This window comes from Pseudophryne corroboree, chromosome 11 (assembly GCF_028390025.1).
Source record: "Pseudophryne corroboree isolate aPseCor3 chromosome 11, aPseCor3.hap2, whole genome shotgun sequence".
NCBI classification, from domain to species: domain Eukaryota; kingdom Metazoa; phylum Chordata; class Amphibia; order Anura; family Myobatrachidae; genus Pseudophryne; species Pseudophryne corroboree.
In genome coordinates, this window is record NC_086454.1 from 365,915,187 (window position 1) to 365,939,461 (window position 24,275).

Sequence of the window (24,275 nt, forward strand, 5' to 3'; positions counted from 1 at the left end):
TCTCTGTCGTCGCAGGCGTCCGAAGTCAGTAGCGCGACTAGGGCAAGGAAGCAGGCGACTAAATTCGCCAAGAGGGCGGCGGGGCAGCAGAGGAGGCGGAAGAGGTGCAAGCGGCTTAGCGAGGAAGCTCGCAGGGCCAAGAAACGCCGCAATTTGCCCGGGGTTGTTCGCTGCGACTACACTGCAGTGATGCGGGGCCTGTGGATGTGTTCGTCTTGACGAAGGAAGCGAAGAAGGAGTATAGGTCGGCGGCTGCAAAGAAGGACATCGGGGCCGAGGCCTTCCGTACCTTCGATAACTGGCTGGCCGGTTTTTGGGTCTTCGCGGCGTGCTACCTGGAAGATAGGCCGGACGAGCACATGAACGTGATTCGGTACCTGCATCTCATACATGACTTGCAGCGCACTTCTTCGGAATCGGAGTGGCGTAGGTATGACCAGGAATTCAGGGAGAAGCAAGACGGTTTGCAGGTCATGGACTTTGGGTTCAAGAACGTCGAGGTCTGGCTCAAAGTCACTCGGGCTTCGCAGCAGGCGGAGGAGCCCCGGAAGCCGGGGGCGGGCGGGCACCGCGCAGAGTCGTCCGCCCAAGGGTCCGGCACGGACGGTGGATCGGCCAAACCAGGTAGGTCGGCCGTCCGTACAGGTGGGCGAGCCGCCACAAAAGGAAAATGTTTCGCGTTTAACAACGCGGCCTGTTCCTTCGGCAAGCAGTGTCGTTTTCGACACTTGTGCTTGCAATGCGGCGGATCCCACCCAGCCTCCTCCTGCTTCAAAGGCAGTCGTCAGGGTGCCCGGGGTAAGCAAACTTACCCAAGACAGGCCGCGGGCGGGAGCGCTCCACAGAGCTCCATCGCCAATTGATTTAGAGACGATGGGCAAGTGGTTAAATTGGTATCCAAATAGGGCGGATGCAAAATTTCTGTTTTCCGGTTTTAGTTTTGTTTTCGCTTGCCTGTTGCGAGCGAGGTGTCGGTTCGGGCCCAGCGGAACCTTCAGTCTGCCCGAGCCTTGCCGTTTGTGCTGAGGGAGAAAGTGGATACGGAGGTCATCTCTCCAGTGGGAGTGGTTCCAGAGAAGACTCCAGGCGCTTTTCAGCTTATTCAACATCTTTCTTACTCGTCGGGGACGTCGGTCAATGACGCGATACCGCCGGCTCATTGTTCGGTGGTTTATCAGTCGTTTGACGAGGCATTGGCGCTGGTCCGCAGTTACGGGACTGGGGCACTCATGGCTAAGATTGATGTTGAGTCCGCTTTTCGGTTGCTGCCGTTACATCCGGACTCATTTCGTTTTATGGGGTTTCGGATCGGAGCGGAGTATTTCATCGACAAATGTTTGCCGATGGGGTGTTCCGTTTCATGCTCGTTTTCGAACGGTTTAGCACGTTTCTACACTGGTGCTTGGAGTCTTCTTCAGGGGGTCATGGGGTCGCCCATTACCTCAATGACTTCCTGTGTGCGGGTCCGGCACATTCACCACGGTGCGGCGACTTGCTTTTCAGCATCCGAGCCCTGTTTTTCCACTTCGGCGTTCCAGGGCCGAGGATAAAACAGAGGGACCGTCCTCCTGTTTGTCCTTTTTGGGGATCGAGATCGACACAGTGGCAGGTTCGTGACGGCTGCCTCGGGACAAGGTGGTGAAGCTCCGCGAAGCTATTGGCCGGTTCAAAGGGTCGCGTAAAGTCACACTGCGGCAGGCGCAGTCCTTGCTGGGCATGTTGAACTTTGCTTGTCGGGTGATCCCGATGGGCAGGGTTTTCTGCCGGAAGCTGGAAAGGGCGACTGCGGGGTGTGCCAGACCACATAATTTCGTGCGATTATCCTCCGAGATTAAACGGGATTTGGCCATATGGGCCTCATTCCTGGAGGATTTCAACGGGGTGTGTATATGGCAGGCTCCAACGGTGGACAGCGCTAGGTTGCAGTTGTTCACCGACGCTGCGGGGGCCTCTGGATTCGGATGCTACCTGGAGAGATCTTGGAGCGCGGCTTCGTGGCCGGCGGGATGGCATCGCGAAGGCTTAACCAAGGACCTTTTGCTTCTGGAGCTTTTCCCCATTATGGTGGCGCTGGAGGTCTGGGGCGATCGGCTGGCTCATCGCAGCATCTTGTTTAGATGTGACAATCTGGGCGTGGCGCATGCGATAAATAACAAGAGGGCGAAGTCGCTGGTCGTTCTGCGGGTGCTGGGACAGTTGCTGTTGACATGCCTACGTCGGAACGTGTGGTTCCGCGCGCAACATGTGCCGGGGCTGGAGAACGGAATTGCCGACGCTCTGTCACGAGGGCAGTAGGAAAGGTTTTGTTTGTTGGCACCGGAGGCCGACAAACATGGTTTTCATTGTCCCGGTTATGTTGGGCAGGTGATCGGGCAGGACTGGAGGGTCTAGCGTTGCGGTCAGTCGCGCCAACCACGCTTAAGGCTTACGGACAAGCTTGGAGCGAGTGGGAGGAGTTTGTTTAAGGACGAAGTCAGCAAGGTAAGAGCGGGCATCGGATGATGCTTTCTTTTATTTGGCAGCTGTATGTTTCGGGTGGGTCCAGAGCGGTGGTATCCCGGTACTTGGCCAGGATTTCATTTTTCAGCAAAATAAAGGGCATCCCCGACGCGACTAAGAGCGGGATTCTGCTGAAGGCGATGAAAGGATGGGTGCGAGTCGCACCGACGCCGCCTGACAGGAGGAGGCCCATTGATGCGGCCTTGTTGCCGGATGTCATCAGGGCTGTTGGAGGTGTCGCGTCGTCCATGTTTGAGTCGCTGTTGTTCAGTTTGGCGTTCTCAATGGCTTACCACGGGGCCTTTAGGGTTTTGGGATTGGTAGCGCCTTCTTAGCGAGCAGATTCGCGCATGCTTGTCGGGGACGTGGTGGTGAATGAGAGGTCCTTGCTATGCAGATTGCGTCGCTCTAAGACGGACCAAGTGGGGAGAGGTCGATGGGTCACCTTGGTTCCGGCACTTGAAGAGAGCGTTTGCCCAGTTAGGTTGGCAGTGCAATAGGAGGCAGTACGGCCCGACGGTCGGGGGTCATGGCTGCTGCATTATGACGGGCTGCCGGTGACGAAGTATCAATTTCGTTGGATGCTGGGTCGCTGTCTTGCGAGCTTGGGCCTTCCACCCGCTGCGTTCGGGACGCATTCCTTCTGCGTAGGGGCTGCGACGTCGGCTGCGGCAGCGGGATTTTCCATGGCTGAGATCCAGGCGGTGGGGCGATGGAAGTCGTCAAGTTACAGACGGTATATTCGCCCCATTGCATGAGATGTTGGCTCGCGCGTAGTTTGTTGTTCAGTTACAGTTGTTTCAATCATGTTGTACAGTTCAGTACATAATGGTGTTGTACGTGTGTTTGTCTCCCCTTTTTATCCTACTCAGGGATTAGCTACTCGCCGTTGCTGGCATGAGCTGGCAGCGGGGGTCTGGAGTTATTTCGCGGTTTTTTGCCTGACTTGACGGACTGAATTCTAATCCACAATTCGGCTAATCTGTTCTAATCAGAGTCCCTCAGCAGGTCTTTACGCTTTCACCTCCAGCTGAGTTTCTTACATGTTTTACCCCTTTTTTAACCCCCCCCTCCCCTCCCCCTCCCCGTTTATTTTCTTAAATTTTGTTTTAATCTTTCCCATTTGTGTGTTCATGTTCAAAGTGCTTCAAATTGGCTGGAAGCTCGTGCAGATCGGCTAGGCCGTGACTTCTGCAATAACGAAAGCTCAATTTTTTCTTTTTGGCAGATCCTTCAGGTTAATGCATTTAATAAACAGTGGTTTAGATTATTAGTAACCAATTTTACCCCTTTTTTCCTCCTCTTCAGGTTGGTTGGAAGATGACTTGACTATTTGGGTGGTTGGCCACTCTTATGTCTATTGGGCCGCCAAGTTTTTGGCCTCGGTGGAGGCTCAGAGGTTTCCTAGGGCTCAGAGAGTGCGTTGGATTGGTTGGCGAGGGATGATGTGGAAAGATCTGAGGAGTAGACTAGTCAGACAGGCCAGCAAGCATGGAGTCCCTAGGGTGCTGGTTGTTCATCTAGGTGGCAACGGCCTGGGGAAGAGGACATCCTTGGAGCTGCGGTGGGCCATGATACAGGATCTGGCAAATGTGGCCGCAGCATGGACCAATTGAGTATTGGTGTTCTCCTTGATGGTGCCAATGTTGAGTTGGCGAGGGGTGACGGACGGACGCGTAATTGATGAGGCCAGGCAGAAGGTGAATGGGGCGGTGGCGAAGTGGGTGCTGTCCCACGGAGGCAAATTAGTTCGCCACCCTAGGATTCGGTTCAGAGACAGTCACCTTTTTCGGCCTGATGGTGTGCACCTATCCAATGAGGGGATGATGTTTTTCCTGGAGGATCTGTTCCTAGTGTTGCAGGAGTTAGGGTGAGGTTATGGTGGCGGTGCGAAGACTCTTGGCGGAAAAGAACGGCAGTTTGTTGTTGTATGGTAAGCTGTAGTGATTTACAGTTTGATTTGGTTTAGATGCACTTACCTCCATCGACTTATTGGCCGCTCGACCACCCGACCGGGAGGCAGCGGAATGGGCACCCCTCCGGGTGGGAAGTCATTGTGGGGGTGGAGCTAGCACCTATTACCGTTTTGATAGTTTGTATTTAAATTAAGATGGTTTTGATTTTAGCATTTTTAAGGTTAGCGTCAGTCTAATAGAGCCGTTCTTTTTTCTGCCACCATATGCCGGCTGTTTCGGCATCTTAACAAAAGTTTTTCATTTACAGGTTTGCTATGGTTAGGGTCAAATAAATAGCTAGCAATTTTTCTGCCAAATTCAAGTCTCCGTGTCTTTATTTCTTGGTATGAGAGGTAACGAAGGCTTACTTAGAACGAAGGGGTCCACCAAATGTCACTAGGATGTTTATATATATACACATCTCTACTGTACTCCCAGCCTGCCCGTATTATATATATACACATCTCTACTGTACTCCCAGCCTGCCCGTATTATATTATATACACATCTCTACTGTACTCCCAGCCTGCCCGTATTATATATACACATCTCTACTGTACTCCCAGCCTGCCCGTATTATATATATATACACATCTCTACTGTACTCCCAGCATGCCTGTATTATATATACACATCTCTACTGTACTCCCAGCCTGCCCGTATTATATATACACATCTCTACTGTACTCCCAGCCTGCCCGTATTATATATACACATCTATACTGTACTCCCAGCCTGCCCGTATTATATATACACATCTCTACTGTACTCCCAGCCTGCCTGTATTATATTATACACACATCTCTACTGTACTCCCAGCCTGCCCGTATTATATTATATACATCTCTACTGTACTCCCTGCCTGCCCGTATTATATATACACATCTCTACTGTACTCCCAGCCTGCCTGTATTATATATACACATCTCTACTGTACTCCCAGCCTGCCTGTATTATATATACACATCTCTACTGTACTCCCAGCCTGCCTGTATTATACACATCTCTACTGTACTCCCAGCCTGCCCGTATTATATAAATACACATCTCTACTGTACTCCCAGCCTGCCCGTATTATATTATATACACATCTCTACTGTACTCCCAGCCTGCCCGTATTATATATACACATCTCTACTGTACTCCCAGCCTGCCCGTATTATATAAATACACATCTCTACTGTACTCCCAGCCTGCCCGTGTTATATTATATACACATCTCTACTGTACTCCCAGCCTGCCCGTATTATATATACACATCTCTACTGTACTCCCAGCCTGCCCGTATTATATTATATACACATCTCTACTGTACTCCCAGCCTGCCCGTATTATATATACACATCTCTACTGTACTCCCAGCCTGCCCGTATTATATATACACATCTCTACTGTACTCCCAGCCTACCCGTATTATATATACACATCTCTACTGTACTCCCAGCCTGCCTATATTATATTATACACACATCTCTACTGTACTCCCAGCCTGCCTGTATTATATTATACACACATCTCTACTGTACTCCCAGCCTGCCCGTATTATATATGCACATCTCTACTGTACTCCCAGCCTGCCCATATTATATTATATACACATCTCTACTGTACTCCCAGCCTGCCCGTATTATATTATATACACATCTCTACTGTACTCCCAGCCTGCCCATATTATATTATATATACACATCCTTCTCTACTGTACTCCCAGCCTGCCCGCATTATATTATATACACATCTCTACTGTACTCCCAGCCTGCCCGTATTATATTATATACACATCTTTACTGTACTCCCAGCCTGCCCGTATTATATTATATATACACATCTCTACTGTACTCCCAGCCTGCCCGTATTATATTATATACACATCTCTACTGTACTCCCAGCCTGCCCGTATTATATATACACATCTCTACTGTACTCCCAGCCTGCCTGTATTATATTACACATCTCTACTGTACTCCCAGCCTACCCGTGTTATATATACACATCTCTACTGTACTCCCAGCCTGCCTTTATTATATTATATACACATCTCTACTGTACTCCCAGCCTGCCCGTATTATATATACACATCTCTACTGTACTCCCAGCCTGCCCGTATTATATATACACATCTCTACTGTACTCCCAGCCTGCCCGTATTATATATACACATCTCTACTGTACTCCCAGCCTACCCGTATTATATTATATACACATCTCTACTGTACTCCGAGCCTGCCCGTATTATATATATACGTCTCTACTGTACTCCCAGCCTGCCCGTATTATATTAAATACACATCTCTACTGTACTCCCAGCCTGCCCGTATTATATATACACATCTCTACTGTTCTCCCAGCCTGCCCGTATTATATATACACATCTCTACTGTACTCCCAGCCTGCCCGTATTATATTATATACACATCTCTACTGTACTCACAGCCTGCCCGTATTATATATATATATATATATATATATATATATATATATACACATCTCTACTGCACTCCCAGACTGCCCGTATTATATATACACATGTCTACTGTACTCCCAGCCTGCCCGTATTATATTATATATACACATCTCTACTGTACTCCCAGCCTGCCCGTATTATATTATATACACATCTCTACTGTACTCCCAGCTTGCCCGTATTATATATACACATCTCTACTGTACTCCCAGCCTGCCTGTATTATATATACACATCTCTACTGTACTCCCAGCCTGCCCGTATTATATATACACATCTCTACTGTAATCACAGCCTGCCCGTATTATATTATATACACATCTCTACTGTATTCACAGCCTGCCCGTATTATCTTATATACACATCTCTACTGTACTCCCAGCCTGCCCGTATTATATATACACACATCTCTACTGTACTCCCAGCCTGCCCGTATTATATTATATACACATCTCTACTGTTCTCCCAGCCTGCCCGTAATATATATACACATCTCTACTGTTCTCCCAGCCTGCCCGTATTATATATACACATCTCTACTGTACTCCCAGCCTGCCCGTATTATATATACATATCTCTACTGTACTCCCAGCCTGCCCGTATTATATTATATACACATCTCTACTGTACTCCCAGCCTGCCCGTATTATATTATACACACATCTCTACTGTACTCCCAGCCTGCCCGTATTATATATACACATCTCTACTGTACTCCCAGCCTGCCTGTATTATATATACACATCTCTACTGTACTCCCAGCCTGCCCGTATTATATTATATATACACATCTCTACTGTACTCCCAGCCTGCCCGTATTATATTATATATACACATCTCTACTGTACTCCCAGCCTGCCCGTATTATATATACACATCTCTACTGTACTCCCAGCCTGCCCGTATTATATTATATATACACATCTCTACTGTACTCCCAGCCTGCCCGTATTATATTATATATACACATCTCTACTGTACTCCCAGCCTGCCCGTATTATATTATATATACACATCTCTACTGTACTCCCAGCCTGCCCGTATTATCTTATACACATCTCTACTGTACTCCCAGCCTGCCCGTATTATCTTATATACACATCTCTACTGTACTCCCAGCCTGCCCGTATTATCTTATATACACATCTCTACTGTACTCCCAGCCTGCCCGTATTATATTATACAAACATCTCTACTGTACTCCCAGCCTGCCCGTATTATCTTATAAACACATCTCTACTGTACTCCCAGCCTGCCCGTATTATATTATACACACATCTCTACTGTACTCCCAGCCTGCCCGTATTATATTATACACACATCTCTACTGTACTCCCAGCCTGCCCGTATTATTTTATACACATATCTCTACTGTACTCCCAGCCTGCCCGTATTATATTATACACACATCTCTACTGTACTCCCAGCCTGCCCGTATTATATTATACACACATCTCTACTGTACTCCCAGCCTGCCCGTATTATATTATACACATTCTCTACTGTACTCCCAGCCTGCCCGTATTATATTATACACACATCTCTACTGTACTCCCAGCCTGCCCGTATTATATTATACACACATCTCTACTGTACTCCCAGCCTGCCCGTATTATATTATACACACATCTCTACTGTACTCCCAGCCTGCCCGTATTATATTATACACATCTCTACTGTACTCCCAGCCTGCCTGCATTATATATACACATCTCTACTGTACTCCCAGCCTGCCCGTATTATATTATACACACATCTCTACTATACTCCCAGCCTGCCCGTATTATATTATACACATCTCTACTGTACTCCCAGCCTGCCCGTATTATATTATATACACATCTCTACTGTACTCCCAGCCTACCCGTATTATATTATATACACATCTCTACTGTACTCTCAGCCTGCCCGTATTATATTATACACACATCTCTACTGTACTCCCAGCCTGCCCATATTATACACATCTCTACTGTACACCCAGCCTGCCTGTATTATATTATACACACATCTCTACTGTACTCCCAGCCTGCCCGTATTATATTATACACACATCTCTACTGTACTCCCAGCCTGCCCGTATTATATTATACACATCTCTACTGTACTCCCAGCCTGCCCGTATTATATGTATATATATATATATATATATATATATATATATATATATATATATATACACATCTCTACTGTACTCGCAGCCTGCCCGTATTATATATACACATCTCTACTGTACTCCCAGCCTGCCCGTATTATATTATACACACATCTCTACTGTACTCCCAGCCTGCCCGTATTATATTATACACATCTCTACTGTACTCCCAGCCTGCCCGTATTATATATATATATATACACATCTCTACTGTACTCCCAGCCTGCCTGTATTATATATACACATCTCTACTGTACTCCCAGCCTGCCCGTATTATATATACACACATCTCTACTGTACTCCCAGCCTGCCCGTATTATATTATATACACATCTCTACTGTACTCCCAGCCTGCCCGTATTATATATACACATCTCTACTGCACTCCCAGCCTGCCCGTATTATATTATACACACACATCTCTACTGTACTCCCAGCCTGCCCGTATTATATATTAGTGATGTGCACCGGCAATTTTTCGGGTTTTGTGTTATGGTTTTGGGTTCGGTTCCGCGGCCGTGTTTTGGGTTCGAACGCGTTTTGGCAAAACCTCACCGAAATTTTTTTGTCGGATTCGGGTGTGTTTTGGATTCGAGTGTTTTTTTCAAAAAACCCTAAAAAACAGCTTAAATCATAGAATTTGGGGGTCATTTTGATCCCATAGTATTATTAACCTCAATAACCATAATTTCCACTCATTTTCAGTCTATTCTGAACACCTCACACCTCACAATATTATTTTTAGTCCTAAAATTTGCACCGAGGTCGCTGGATGACTAAGCGAAGCGACCCAAGTGGCCGACACAAACACCTGGCCCATCTAGGAGTGGCACTGCAGTGTCACGCAGGATGGCCCTTCAAAAAAAGACTCCCCAAACAGCACATGACGCAAAGAAAAAAAGAGGCGCAATGAGGTAGCTGTGTGACTAAGCTAAGCGACCCTAGTGGCCGACACAAACACCTGGCCCATCTAGGAGTGGCACTGCAGTGTCACGCAGGATGGCCCTTCAAAAAAATACTCCCCAAACAGCACATGACGCAAAGAAAAAAAGAGGCGCAATGAGGTAGCTGTGTGACTAAGATAAGCGACCCAAGTGGCCGACACAAACACCTGGCCCATCTAGGAGTGGCACTGCAGTGTCACGCAGGATGGCCCTTCAAAAAAATACTCCCCAAACAGCACATGACGCAAAGAAAAAAAGAGGGGCAATGAGGTAGCTGTGTGACTAAGCTAAGCGACCCTAGTGGCCGACACAAACACCTGGCCCATCTAGGAGTGGCACTGCAGTGTCACGCAGGATGGCCCTTCAAAAAAATACTCCCCAAACAGCACATGACGCAAAGAAAAATGAAAGAAAAAAGAGGTGCAAGATGGAATTGTCCTTGGGCCCTCCCACCCACCCTTATGTTGTATAAACAGGACATGCACACTTTAACGAACCCATCATTTCAGCGACAGGGTCTGCCACACGACTGTGACTGAAATGACTGGTTGGTTTGGGCCCCCACCAAAAAAGAAGCAATCAATCTCTCCTTGCACAAACTGGCTCTACGGAGGCAAGATGTCCACCTCATCATCATCGTCCGATTCATCACCCCTTTCACTGTGTGCATCCACCTCCTCACAGATTATTAATTTGTCCCCACTGGAATCCACCATCTCAGGTCCCCGTGTACTTTCTGGAGGCAATTGCTGCTGGTGAATGTCTCCATGGAGGAATTGATTATAATTCATTTTAATGAACATCATCTTCTCCACATTTTCTGGAAGTAACCTCGTACGCCGATTGCTGACAAGGTGAGCGGCGGCACTAAACACTCTTTCGGAGTACACACTGGAGGGAGGGCAACTTAGGTAGAATAAAGCCAGTTTCTGCAAGGGCCTCCAAATTGCCTCTTTTTCCTGCCAGTATACGTACGGACTGTCTGACGTGCCTACTTGGATGCGGTCACTCATATAATCCTCCACCATTCTTTCAATGGTGACAGAATCATATGCAGTGACAGTAGACGACATGTCAGTAATCGTTGGCAGGTCCTTCAGTCCGGACCAGATGTCAGCACTCGCTCCAGACTGCCCTGCATCACCGCCAGCGGGTGGGCTCGGAATTCTTATCCTTTTCCTCGCACCCCCAGTTGCGGGAGAATGTGAAGGAGGAGATGGTGACGGGTCACGTTCCGCTTGACTTGACAATTTTCTCACCAGCAGGTCTTTGAACCTCTGCAGACTTGTGTCTGCCGGAAAGAGAGATACAACGTAGGTTTTAAATCTAGGATCGAGCACGGTGGCCAAAATGTAGTGCTCTGATTTCAACAGATTGACCACCCGTGAATCCTGGTTAAGCGAATGAAGGGCTCCATCCACAAGTCCCACATGCCTAGCGGAATCGCTCTGTTTTAGCTCCTCCTTCAATGCCTCCAGCTTCTTCTGCAAAAGCCTGATGAGGGGAATGACCTGACTCAGGCTGGCAGTGTCTGAACTGACTTCACGTGTGGCAAGTTCAAAAGGTTGCAGAACCTTGCACAACGTTGAAATCATTCTCCACTGCGCTTGAGACAGGTGCATTCCACCTCCTTTGCCTATATCGTGGGTAGATGTATAGGCTTGAATGGCCTTTTGCTGCTCCTCCATCCTCTGAAGCATATAGAGGGTTGAATTCCACCTCATTACCACCTCTTGCTTCAGATGATGGCAGGGCAGGTTCAGGTGTTTTTGGTGGTGTTCCAGTCTTCTGTACGCAGTGCCTGTACGCCGAAAGTGGCCAGCAATTCTTCTTGACACCGACAGCATCTCTTGCATGCCCCTGTCGTTTTTTAAATAATTCTGCACCACCAAATTCAAGGTATGTGCAAAACATGGGACGTGCTGGAATTTGCCCAGATGTAATGCACGCACAATATTGCTGGCGTTGTCCGATGCCACAAATCCCCAGGAGAGTCCAATTGGGGTAAGCCATTCTGCGATGATCTTCCTCAGTTGCCGTAAGAGGTTTTCAGCTGTGTGCGTATTCTGGAAAGCGGTGATACAAAGCGTAGCCTGCCTAGGAACGAGTTGGCGTTTGCGAGATGCTGCTACTGGTGCCGCCGCTGCTGTTCTTGCAGCGGGAGGCAATACATCTACCCAGTGGGCTGTCACAGTCATGTAGTCCTGAGTCTGCCCTGCTCCACTTGTCCACATGTCCGTGGTTAAGTGGACATTGGGTACAACTGCATTTTTTAGGACACTGGTGACTCTTTTTCTGACATCTGTGTACATTCTCGGTATCGCCTGCCTAGAGAAATGGAACCTAGATGGTATTTGGTACCGGGGACACAGTACCTCAATCAAGTCTATAGTTGGCTCTGAAGTAACGATGGATACCGGAACCACGTTTCTCACCGCCCAGGCTGCCAAGGCCTCAGTTATCCGCTTTGCAGCAGGATGACTGCTGTGATATTTCATCTTCCTCGCAAAGGACTGTTGGACAGTCAATTGCTTATTGGAAGTAGTACAAGTGGTCTTCCGACTTCCCCTCTGGGATGACCATCGACTCCCAGCAGCAACAACAGCAGCGCCAGCAGCAGTAGGCGTTACACTCAAGGATGCATCGGAGGAATCCCAGGCAGAAGAGGACTCGTCAGACTTGCCAGTGACATGGCCTGCAGGACTATTGGGTAAGGAGGAAATTGACACTGAGGGAGTTGGTGGTGTGGTTTGCGGGAGCTTGGTTACAAGAGGAAGGGATTTACTGGTCAGTGGACTGCTTCCGCTGTCGCCCAAAGTTTTTGAACTTGTCACTGACTTATGATGAATGCGCTGCAGGTGATGTATAAGGGAGGATGTTCCGAGGTGGTTAATGTCCTTACCCCTACTTATTACAGCTTGACAAAGGCAACACACGTCTTGACACCTGTTGTCCGCATTTCTGTTGAAATAATTCCACACCGAAGAGCTGATTTTTTTTGTATTTTGACCAGGCATGTCAATGGCCATATTCCTCCCACGGACAACAGGTGTCTCCCCGGGTGCCTGACTTAAACAAACCACCTCACCATCAGAATCCTCCTTGTCAATTTCCTCCCCAGCACCAGCAACACCCATATCCTCATCCTGGTGTACTTCAACACTGACATCTTCAATTTGACTATCAGGAACTGGACTGCGGGTGCTCCTTCCAGCACTTGCAGGGGGGCGTGCAAATGGTGGAAGGCGCAAGCTCTTCCCGTCCAGTGTTGGGAAGGTCAGGCATCGCAACCGACACAATTGGACTCTCCTTGGGGATTTGTGATTTCGAAGAACGCACAGTTCTTTGCTGTGCTTTTGCCAGCTTAAGTCTTTTAATTTTTCTAGCGAGAGGCTGAGTGCTTCCATCCTCATGTGAAGCTGAACCACTAGCCATGAACATAGGCCAGGGCCTCAGCCGTTCCTTGCCACTCCGTGTGGTAAATGGCATATTGGCAAGTTTACGCTTCTCCTCAGACGCTTTTAATTTTGATTTTTGGGTCATTTTTTTACTGATCTTTTGTGTTTTGGATTTTACATGCTCTGTACTATGACATTGGGCATCGGCCTTGGCAGACGACGTTGATGGCATTACATTGTCTCGGCCATGACTAGTGGCAGCAGCTTCAGCACGAGGTGGAAGTGGATCTTGATCTTTACCTATTTTTTTAACCTCCACATTTTTGTTCTCCATATTTTAATGCGCCCAACTAAAAGACACCACAGGTATACAATGTAGATGGATGGATATACTACTAGTATACTTTATGTATGACGACGAGTGACGACACAGAGGTAGGTACAGCAGTGGCCTACCGTACTGCTATATACAGTATTATGGACCTGGTGGACACTGTCAGCAGACTGCGTTTATAGTATAAAGAAAAAAAGACACCACAGGTATACAATGTAGATGGATGGATATACTACTAGTATACTTTATGTATGACGACGAGTGACGACACAGAGGTAGGTACAGCAGTGGCCTACCGTACTGCTATATGCAGTATAATGGACCTGGTGGACACTGTCAGCAGACTGCATTTATAGTATAAAGAAAAAAAGACACCACAGGTATACAATGTAGATGGATGATGGATATACTACTAGTATACTTTATGTATGACGACGAGTGACGACACAGAGGTAGGTACAGCAGTGGCCTACCGTACTGCTATATACAGTATAATGGACCTGGTGGACACTGTCAGCAGACTGCGTTTATAGTATAAAGAAAAAAGACACCACAGGTATACAATGTAGATGGATGGATATACTACTAGTATACTTTATGTATGATGACGAGTGACGACACAGAAGTAGGTACAGCAGTGGCCTACCGTACTGCTATATACAGTATTATGGACCTGGTTGACACTGTCAGCAGACTGCGTTTATAGTATAAAGAAAAAAAGACACCACAGGTATACAATGTAGATGGATGGATATACTACTAGTATACTTTATGTATGACGACGAGTGACAACACAGAGGTAGGTACAGCAGTGGCCTACCGTACTGCTATATACAGTATAATGGACCTGGTGGACACTGTCAGCAGACTGCGTTTATAGTATAAAAAAAAAAAAAAAAAGACACCACAGGTATACAATGTAGATGGATGAATATACTACTAGTATACTAGATGTATGACGACGAGTGACGACACAGAGGTAGGTACAGCAGTGGCCTACCGTACTGCTATATACAGTATTATGGACCTGGTTGACACTGTCAGCAGACTGCGTTTATAGTATAAAGAAAAAAAGACACCACAGGTATACAATGTAGATGGATGAATATACTACTAGTATACTAGATGTATGACGACGAGTGACGACACAGAGGTAGGTACAGCAGTGGCCTACCGTACTGCTATTTACAGTATAATGGACCTGGTGGACACTGTCAGCAGACTGCGTTTATAGTATAAAGAAAAAAAGACACCACAGGAGTGTTTTTCAGGCAGACAAACGTATACTGGTGGTCAGTCACTGTCAGCACAACTCTGCACTGTACTCCTGCTATAGCTGCTCCCCAGTCTCCCCCACAATTAAGCAGTGTGAGCACTCAGCACAGTCAGATATATCATGCAGCACACTGAGGCTGAGCACAGATATGGTATGGAGCGTTTTTTTCAGGCAGAGAACGGATAAAAAAAAAACTAGCAAAACTCTGCACTGTACTCCTCCTAACAGCTGCTCCCCAATCCTCCCCACAATAAGGTAAGCAGTAGCAATCAATCAGATCAACTAACTCTAAGGCTCTATAACTAAACGGAGAGGACGCCAGCCACGTCCTCTCCCTATCAATCTCAATGCACGTGTGAAAATGGCGGCGACGCGCGGCTGCTTATATAGAATCCGAATCTCGCGAGAATCCGACAGCGGGATGATGATGTTCGGGCGCGCTCGGGTTAGCCGAGCAAGGCGGAAGGATCCGAGTCTGCTCGGACCCGTGTAAAAAAAGAGTGAAGTTCGGGGGGGGGGGTTCGGTTTCCGAGAAACCGAACCCGCTCATCACTATTATATAAACACATCTCTACTGTACTCCCAGCCTGCCCGTATTATATTATATACACATCTCTACTGTACTCCCAGCCTGCCCGTATTATATTATATACACATCTCGACTGTACTCCCAGCCTGTCCGAATTATATATACACATCTCTACTGTACTCCCAGCCTGCCCGTATTATATTATACACACATCTCTACTGTACTCCCAGCCTGCCCGTATTATATTATATACACACATCTCTACTGTACTCCCAGCCTGTCCGAATTATATATACACATCTCTACTGTACTCCCAGCCTGCCCGTATTATATTATACACACATCTCTACTGTACTCCCAGCCTGCCCGTATTATATTATACACACATCTCTACTGTACTCCCAGCCTGCCCGTATTATATATACACATCTCTACTGTACTCCCAGCCTGCCCGTATTATATTATATACACATCTCTACTGTACTCACAGCCTGCCTGTATTATATTATATACACATCTCTACTGTACTCACAGCCTGCCCGTATTATATTATATACACATCTCTACTGTACTCCCAGCCTGCCCGTATTATATATACACATCTCTACTGTACTCCCAGCCTGCCCGTATTATATATACACATCTCTACTGTACTCCCAGCCTGCCCGTATTATATATACACATCTCTACTGTACTCCCAGCCTGCCCGTTTTATATATATATATATATATATACACATCTCTACTGTACTCCCAGCCTGCCCGTATTATATATACACATCTCTACTGTACTCCCAGCCTGCCCGCATTATATTATACACATCTCTACTGTACTCCCAGCCTGCCTGTATTATATATATATATATACACACACACACACACACATATCTACTGTACTCCCAGCCTGCCCGTATTATATATATACACACATCTCTACTGTACTCCCAGCCTGCCCGTATTATATATACACATCTCTACTGTACTCCCAGCCTGCCCGTATTATATTATACACATCTCTACTGTACTCCCTGCCTGCCTGTATTATATATATACACATCTCTACTGTACTCCCAGCCTGCCCGTATTATATATATATATACACATCTCTACTGTACTCCCAGCCTGCCCGTATTATATATATATATACACATCTCTACTGTACTCCCAGCCTGCCCGTATTATATATATATATATATATATATATATATATATATATATATATACACACACACACATCTCTACTGTACTCCCAGCCTGCCCGTATTATATTATACACATCTCTACTGTACTCCCAGCCTGCCCGTATTATATTATACACACATCTCTACTGTACTCCCTGCCTGCCTGTACTATATTAGAGGTGTGCATTGGGCACTTTTCGTGTTTTGGTTTTGGTTTTAATTCCACTTTCGTGTTTTGGTCTGGATGATTTTTTTAAATAACCATAAAAACAGCTAAAATCACAGAATTTGGGGGTAATTTTGCTCCTACAATATTATTAACCTCAATAACACTCATTTCCAGTCTATTCTTAACACCTCACAATATTGTTTTTAGGCCTACAAGTTGCACCGAGGTGGCTGTATGACTAAGCTAAGCGACACAAGTTGCCGACACAAACACCTGGCCCATCTAGGAGTGGCACTGCAGTGTCAGACAGGATTGCACTTCAAAAAAATTGTCCCCAAACAGCACATGATGCAAAGAAAAAAAAGAGGCGCACCAAGGTCGCTGTGTGACTAAGCTAAGCAACACAAGTGGCCGACACAAACACCTGGCCCATCTAGGAGTGGCACTGCAGTGTCAGGCAGGATGGCACTTCAAAAAAATAGTCCCCAAACAGCACATGATGCAAAGAAAAAAAGAGGTGCAATGAGGTAGCTGTGTGACTAAGCTAAGCGACCCAAGTGGCCGACACAAACACCTGGCCCATCTAGGAGTGGCACTGCAGTGTCAGACAGGATGGCACTTCAAAAAATAGTCCCCAAACAGCACATGATGCAAAAATAAATGAAAAAAAAAAAAAAAGAGGTGCAAGATGGAATTGTCCTTGGGCCCTCCCACCCACCCTTATGTTGTATAAACAGGGCATGCACACTTTAACAAACCCATCATTTCAGCCACAGGGTCTGCCACACGACTGTGGCTGAAATTACTGGTTGGTTTGGGCCCCCACCAAAAAAGAAGCATTCAATCTCTCCTTGCTCAAACTGGCTCTACAAGATGTCCACCTCCTTCTCGTCCTCCGATTCCTCGCCCCTTTCACTGTGTACATCCCCCTCCTCACAGATTACTAATTTGTCCCCACTGGAATCCACCATCTCAGGTCCCTGTGTACTTTCTGGAGGCAATTGCTGGTAAATGTCTCCATGGAGGAATTTGCAAACATGTGTGACTAATTCTCTGAATTTCTATTACCAAATAGGTTCAGGTATGGTTACAGATAATTTTTAGTGTGCTGAAGGGAAATTTTGGGGTGGGATTTGCAACCCCCCCCCCCCCCATCCCCTCTGTCTCTTTGTCTGTGACCCCTCCCCCTTTCCAGCACCTGATATATAATTATCTCCAGGAATGATCGAGCATTTACCATTGTTTGTAAGCTTGTGTGTGAGAGGCATTGAATGGGAGCAGTATTTGGAAAGCATGCTGTTCCTTGTAGTGCCAATGGGAGATCCTGGGGGTGGCTCCTGGGTAAGTTAGCTCTCTGTCTGGAAGTGTTTTAGTAATAGCCTTTATCATGAGGCCTACTGTGACAAATTACATGGCCCTATGTGGGCACTGCTATTATGTAGTGTTAGGACTGCTGACATCGGAGAAGCCGTGAAGTGGCTCAGCAGCTTAAACATGTGTTTGCAAACGTGTGACTAATTCTCTAAATGTCTATTACCAGATAGATTCAGGTGTGGTTACAGGTAATTGTCATCGTGCTGAAGGGAAATTTAGGGGTGGGATTTGCAACCCCCCCCCCCCTTTCTGTCTGTTACATAGACCCCATGTAATAGATCTGGTATCAGAGGAAGAGACTAGTTACAGAAGGAAGAAGAAGCCGCCCCTGTAATCCAGCAGAACGCAGACGAGCAGAAACAGGATTGTTGCAGATAAATAACACAGAGCGTCCTCCGATTGGCCGCGGATTAGAGGACTTTGGATGAATAATTACAAATCATTGAAAATCGTGTCACAAGAACAGCGGTCTCTGAGATAGACCGGCAAATCCACGGCGCACAGAACCCAGCACTGGAGGCCGCAGCTGGTTCTGCTCCTGACATCCCTTCATATAATGACATCAGGATGTATGCCGTTATTCCGTATACTGTACAAGTTCCAAATAGAGAAAAACAAGTGTCAGTCAGTTACCGCAGTCATCAGTCAGTCAGTTACCGCAGTCATCAGTCAGTCACCGCAGTCATCAGTCAGTCACCGCAGTCACCAGTCAGTCACCGCAGTCATCAGTCAGTCACCGCAGTCACCAGTCAGTCACCGCAGTCACCAGTCAGTCACCGCAGTCACCAGTCAGTCACCGCAGTCACCAGTCAGTCAAAACCAGTCAGGTGGCAAAACCAGCGCTCACTAAATGTTAAATGGTGACGAGCGTGTTCCGTGACGGATGTACAACACGATCTCACCAAAGCAGCATCTTGTGTTGTTCCACGCACATGAGTGGCTGCACACAGGAATACACAGTCCTACATTTTCCTGTGGTTCCATTCGCAGCCAGTCGCTCTGTTCTGTATCCTAATACCCCTCCAACGAACCATCTCCTCAGCCGATATTGCAGGGATGTCTGAAATATCGCATGCAGGGACAGAGCCTGTGAATTTCTCCCATGCACCCCACACTGTTATCATGTACGCACCGCCGGATACCAGCATCCCCACCTCCCCCCACCACCACCGTGACCCACCTAACCATTGCTAAGCTAACACTTACCGATTCCTGGCTGCAGGCAACTATTTTTTTTTTCACTCTTTTTTTCTTCAGTGATCAGCCTAGACACACATGGCTGATCACAGGTGCCGGCTCTAAGCTCTGCTCTGGATGTCAGGGAATGGAGGGAAGCCCTAAAAACGCCATCTGAAGATGGTGTTATTATCACAAGGCTCCCTCCAATATTATTTTACAATTTAAGTTTAGTAACATTACAAGTATGGGAAATGCGTTCTGATTATTAAAAAAAAATGCAAATTTAAGAGCTTGGAGGAGAATTTTGCAAATTCTTCTCCAATTGCCCTTCCATATATTCCAGCAATACTAAAATCATTTGAAAAGGGTGTGAAAACACCTGCTTTTCTCATTATTTTAGTAAACATTATACTGATAAATAGGCCCTTATGCATCTTTAGGTGTACCACCGGTGGCACCATTGAAACTGGCAATTGTGAATGGGTGTGGTACAATAGGTCGTCAGTCATCACAGTTGACGCGAGAATGTTGATCGGTTTGAACTATCGACACACATCATGTCGGCATGCTCCGCATGTTGACATTCATCATGTCTCCCCAGATGAACGGACAACAAATCGTCCCTGATGCTCTAGTGGGTTCTTACCTTCTCCCAGTGGCAATGGAGGCTCCTTTGTCTTCTTCTGGGTGGCCACGTGACCTCCGATACTCCGGGGGCATTTCTCCCCCAATCCGTAATTCTAGACTATAACCCTAACCCCCACCCCATACAGCCTATCCCTATTGATATTTCACATGGCGACATAGTGAACCTGTCGGCAGTTTGAGTTGCCTGTCGACTCTTTGAACAAATGATGCTGGAGTAGCACTGCCAGAAGGATATTTTATTATTTGAATCATTTTCTTACTTAGTAATGCACCGTAGCATTTACACCAGGCATCCCATGAAAGATATGCTGGGACTAGCAGTTCTATAACCGCAGGCGAGTAACAGGCTGCCTATTACTGCATCACTCTATGTTCCATCACAGGCAAGGCTCACATTAAACAATAAAATCAGGTAGAACGGAGCAAGAGCTGTGAGTGTTCCGTTATTATTCAGAAACATCCTTCTCATCTGCAGGCGTAACACACTGGGGCGAGACGTCATTGTCCCTCTTTGTCAAAGTGTCACGTCACACAAAGTAATGTGGCATGTCAGGGTAACAGGCTGGGACACGTCAACCTCGTCAGGCATGTGAGTTTCAAAAAGACACAGTTCACTGGAAAACACAGGTTCCTAAGTGCCCTGGGGGCTGAAAACCATCCATTTAATACATGTGACAGCGTCTCAAACACTTCTCCATTGTGAAAGGCCAAATCCTGGGATTCAGTGGTCACCGGCTAATACACACTATGTGGCTGTATGGCGGCGGGGGACATATATATATATATATATATATATATATATATATATATATATATACACACACACACACACACACACACACACTGCTCAAAAAATAAAGGGAACACTTAAACAACACAATGTAACTCCAAGTCAATCGCACTTCTGTGAAATCAAACTGTCCACTTAGGAAGCAACACTGATTGACAATCAATTTCACATGCTGTTGTGCAAATGGAATAGACAACAGGTGGAAATTATAGGCAATTAGCAAGACACCCCCAATAAAGGAGTTGCTCTGCAGGTGGTGACCACAGACCACTTCTCAGCTCCTATGCTTTCTGGCTGAATGTTTGGTCACTTTTGAAAGCTGGCGGTGCTTTCACTCTAGTGGTAGCATGAGACGGAGTCTACAACCCACACAAGTGGCTCAGGTAGTGCAGCTCATCCAGGATGGCACATCAATGCGAGCTGTGGCAAGGTTTGCTGTGTCTGTCAGCGTAGTGTCCAGAGCATGGAGGCGCTACCAGGAGACAGGCCAGTACATCAGGAGACGTGGAGGAGGCCGTAGGAGGGCAACAACCCAGCAGCAGGACCGCTACCTCCGCCTTTGTGCAAGGAGGAACAGGAGGAGCACTGCCAGAGCCCTGCAAAATGACCTCCAGCAAGCCACAAATGTGCATGTGTCTACTAGAGATGAGCGCCGGAAATTTTTCGGGTTTTGTGTTTTGGTTTTGGGTTCGGTTCCGCGGCCGTGTTTTGGGTTCGACCGCGTTTTGGCAAAACCTCACCGAATTTTTTTTGTCGGATTCGGGTGTGTTTTGGATTCGGGTGTTTTTTTAAAAAAACCCTAAAAAACAGCTTAAATCATAGAATTTGGGGGTAATTTTGATCCCAAAGTATTATTAACCTCAAAAAACATAATTTACACTCATTTTCAGCCTATTCTGAACACATCACACCTCACAATATTATTTTTAGTCCTAAAATTTGCACCGAGGTCGCTGTGTGAGTAAGATAAGCGACCCTAGTGGCCGACACAAACACCGGGCCCATCTAGGAGTGGCACTGCAGTGTCACGCAGGATGGCCCTTCCAAAAAACCCTCCCCAAACAGCACATGACGCAAAGAAAAAAAGAGGCGCAATGAGGTAGCTGACTGTGTGAGTAAGATTAGCGACCCTAGTGGCCGACACAAACACCGGGCACATCTAGGAGTGGCACTGCAGTGTCACGCAGGATGTCCCTTCCAAAAAACCCTCCCCAAACAGCACATGACGCAAAGAAAAAAAGAGGCGCAATGAGGTAGCTGTGTGAGTAAGATTAGCGACCCTAGTGGCCGACACAAACACCGGGCCCATCTAGGAGTGGCACTGCAGTGTCACGCAGGATGTCCCTTCCAAAAAACCCTCCCCAATCAGCACATGATGCAAAGAAAAAGAAAAGAAAAAAGAGGTGCAAGATGGAATTATCCTTGGGCCCTCCCACCCACCCTTATGTTGTATAAACAAAACAGGACATGCACACTTTAACCAACCCATCATTTCAGTGACAGGGTCTGCCACACGACTGTGACTGATATGACGGGTTGGTTTGGACCCCCCCCAAAAAAGAAGCAATTAATCTCTCCTTGCACAAACTGGCTCTACAGAGGCAAGATGTCCACCTCATCTTCACCCTCCGATATATCACCGTGTACATCCCCCTCCTCACAGATTATCAATTCGTCCCCACTGGAATCCACCATCTCAGCTCCCTGTGTACTTTGTGGAGGCAATTGCTGCTGGTCAATGTCTCCGCGGAGGAATTGATTATAATTCATTTTAATGAACATCATCTTCTCCACATTTTCTGGATGTAACCTCGTACGCCGATTGCTGACAAGGTGAGCGGCGGCACTAAACACTCTTTCGGAGTACACACTTGTGGGAGGGCAACTTAGGTAGAATAAAGCCAGTTTGTGCAAGGGCCTCCAAATTGCCTCTTTTTCCTGCCAGTATAAGTACGGACTGTGTGACGTGCCTACTTGGATGCGGTCACTCATATAATCCTCCACCATTCTATCAATGTTGAGAGAATCATATGCAGTGACAGTAGACGACATGTCCGTAATCGTTGTCAGGTCCTTCAGTCCGGACCAGATGTCAGCATCAGCAGTCGCTCCAGACTGCCCTGCATCACCGCCAGCGGGTGGGCTCGGAATTCTGAGCCTTTTCCTCGCACCCCCAGTTGCGGGAGAATGTGAAGGAGGAGATGTTGACAGGTCGCGTTCCGCTTGACTTGACAATTTTGTCACCAGCAGGTCTTTCAACCCCAGCAGACCTGTGTCTGCCGGAAAGAGAGATCCAAGGTAGGCTTTAAATCTAGGATCGAGCACGGTGGCCAAAATGTAGTGCTCTGATTTCAACAGATTGACCACCCGTGAATCCTTGTTAAGCGAATTAAGGGCTGCATCCACAAGTCCCACATGCCTAGCGGAATCGCTCCGTGTTAGCTCCTTCTTCAATGCCTCCAGCTTCTTCTGCAAAAGCCTGATGAGGGGAATGACCTGACTCAGGCTGGCAGTGTCTGAACTGACTTCACGTGTGGCAAGTTCAAAGGGCATCAGAACCTTGCACAACGTTGAAATCATTCTCCACTGCACTTGAGACAGGTGCATTCCATCTCCTATATCGTGCTCAATTGTATAGGCTTGAATGGCCTTTTGCTGCTCCTCCAACCTCTGAAGCATATAGAGGGTTGAATTCCACCTCGTTACCACTTCTTGCTTCAGATGATGGCAGGGCAGGTTCAGTAGTTTTTGGTGGTGCTCCAGTCTTCTGTACGTGGTGCCTGTACGCCGAAAGTGTCCCGCAATTTTTCTGGCCACCGACAGCATCTCTTGCACGCCCCTGTCGTTTTTTAAAAAATTCTGCACCACCAAATTCAAGGTATGTGCAAAACATGGGACGTGCTGGAATTTGCCCATATTTAATGCACACACAATATTGCTGGCGTTGTCCGATGCCACAAATCCACAGGAGAGTCCAATTGGGGTAAGCCATTCCGCGATGATCTTCCTCAGTTGCCGTAAGAGGTTTTCAGCTGTGTGCGTATTCTGGAAAGCGGTGATACAAAGCGTAGCCTGCCTAGGAAAGAGTTGGCGTTTGCGAGATGCTGCTACTGGTGCCGCCGCTGCTGTTCTTGCGGCGGGAGTCCATACATCTACCCAGTGGGCTGTCACAGTCATATAGTCCTGACCCTGCCCTGCTCCACTTGTCCACATGTCCGTGGTTAAGTGGACATTGGGTACAACTGCATTTTTTAGGAGACTGGTGAGTCTTTTTCTGACGTCCGTGTACATTCTCGGTATCGCCTGCCTAGAGAAGTGGAACCTAGATGGTATTTGGTAACGGGGGCACACTGCCTCAATAAATTGTCTAGTTCCCTGTGA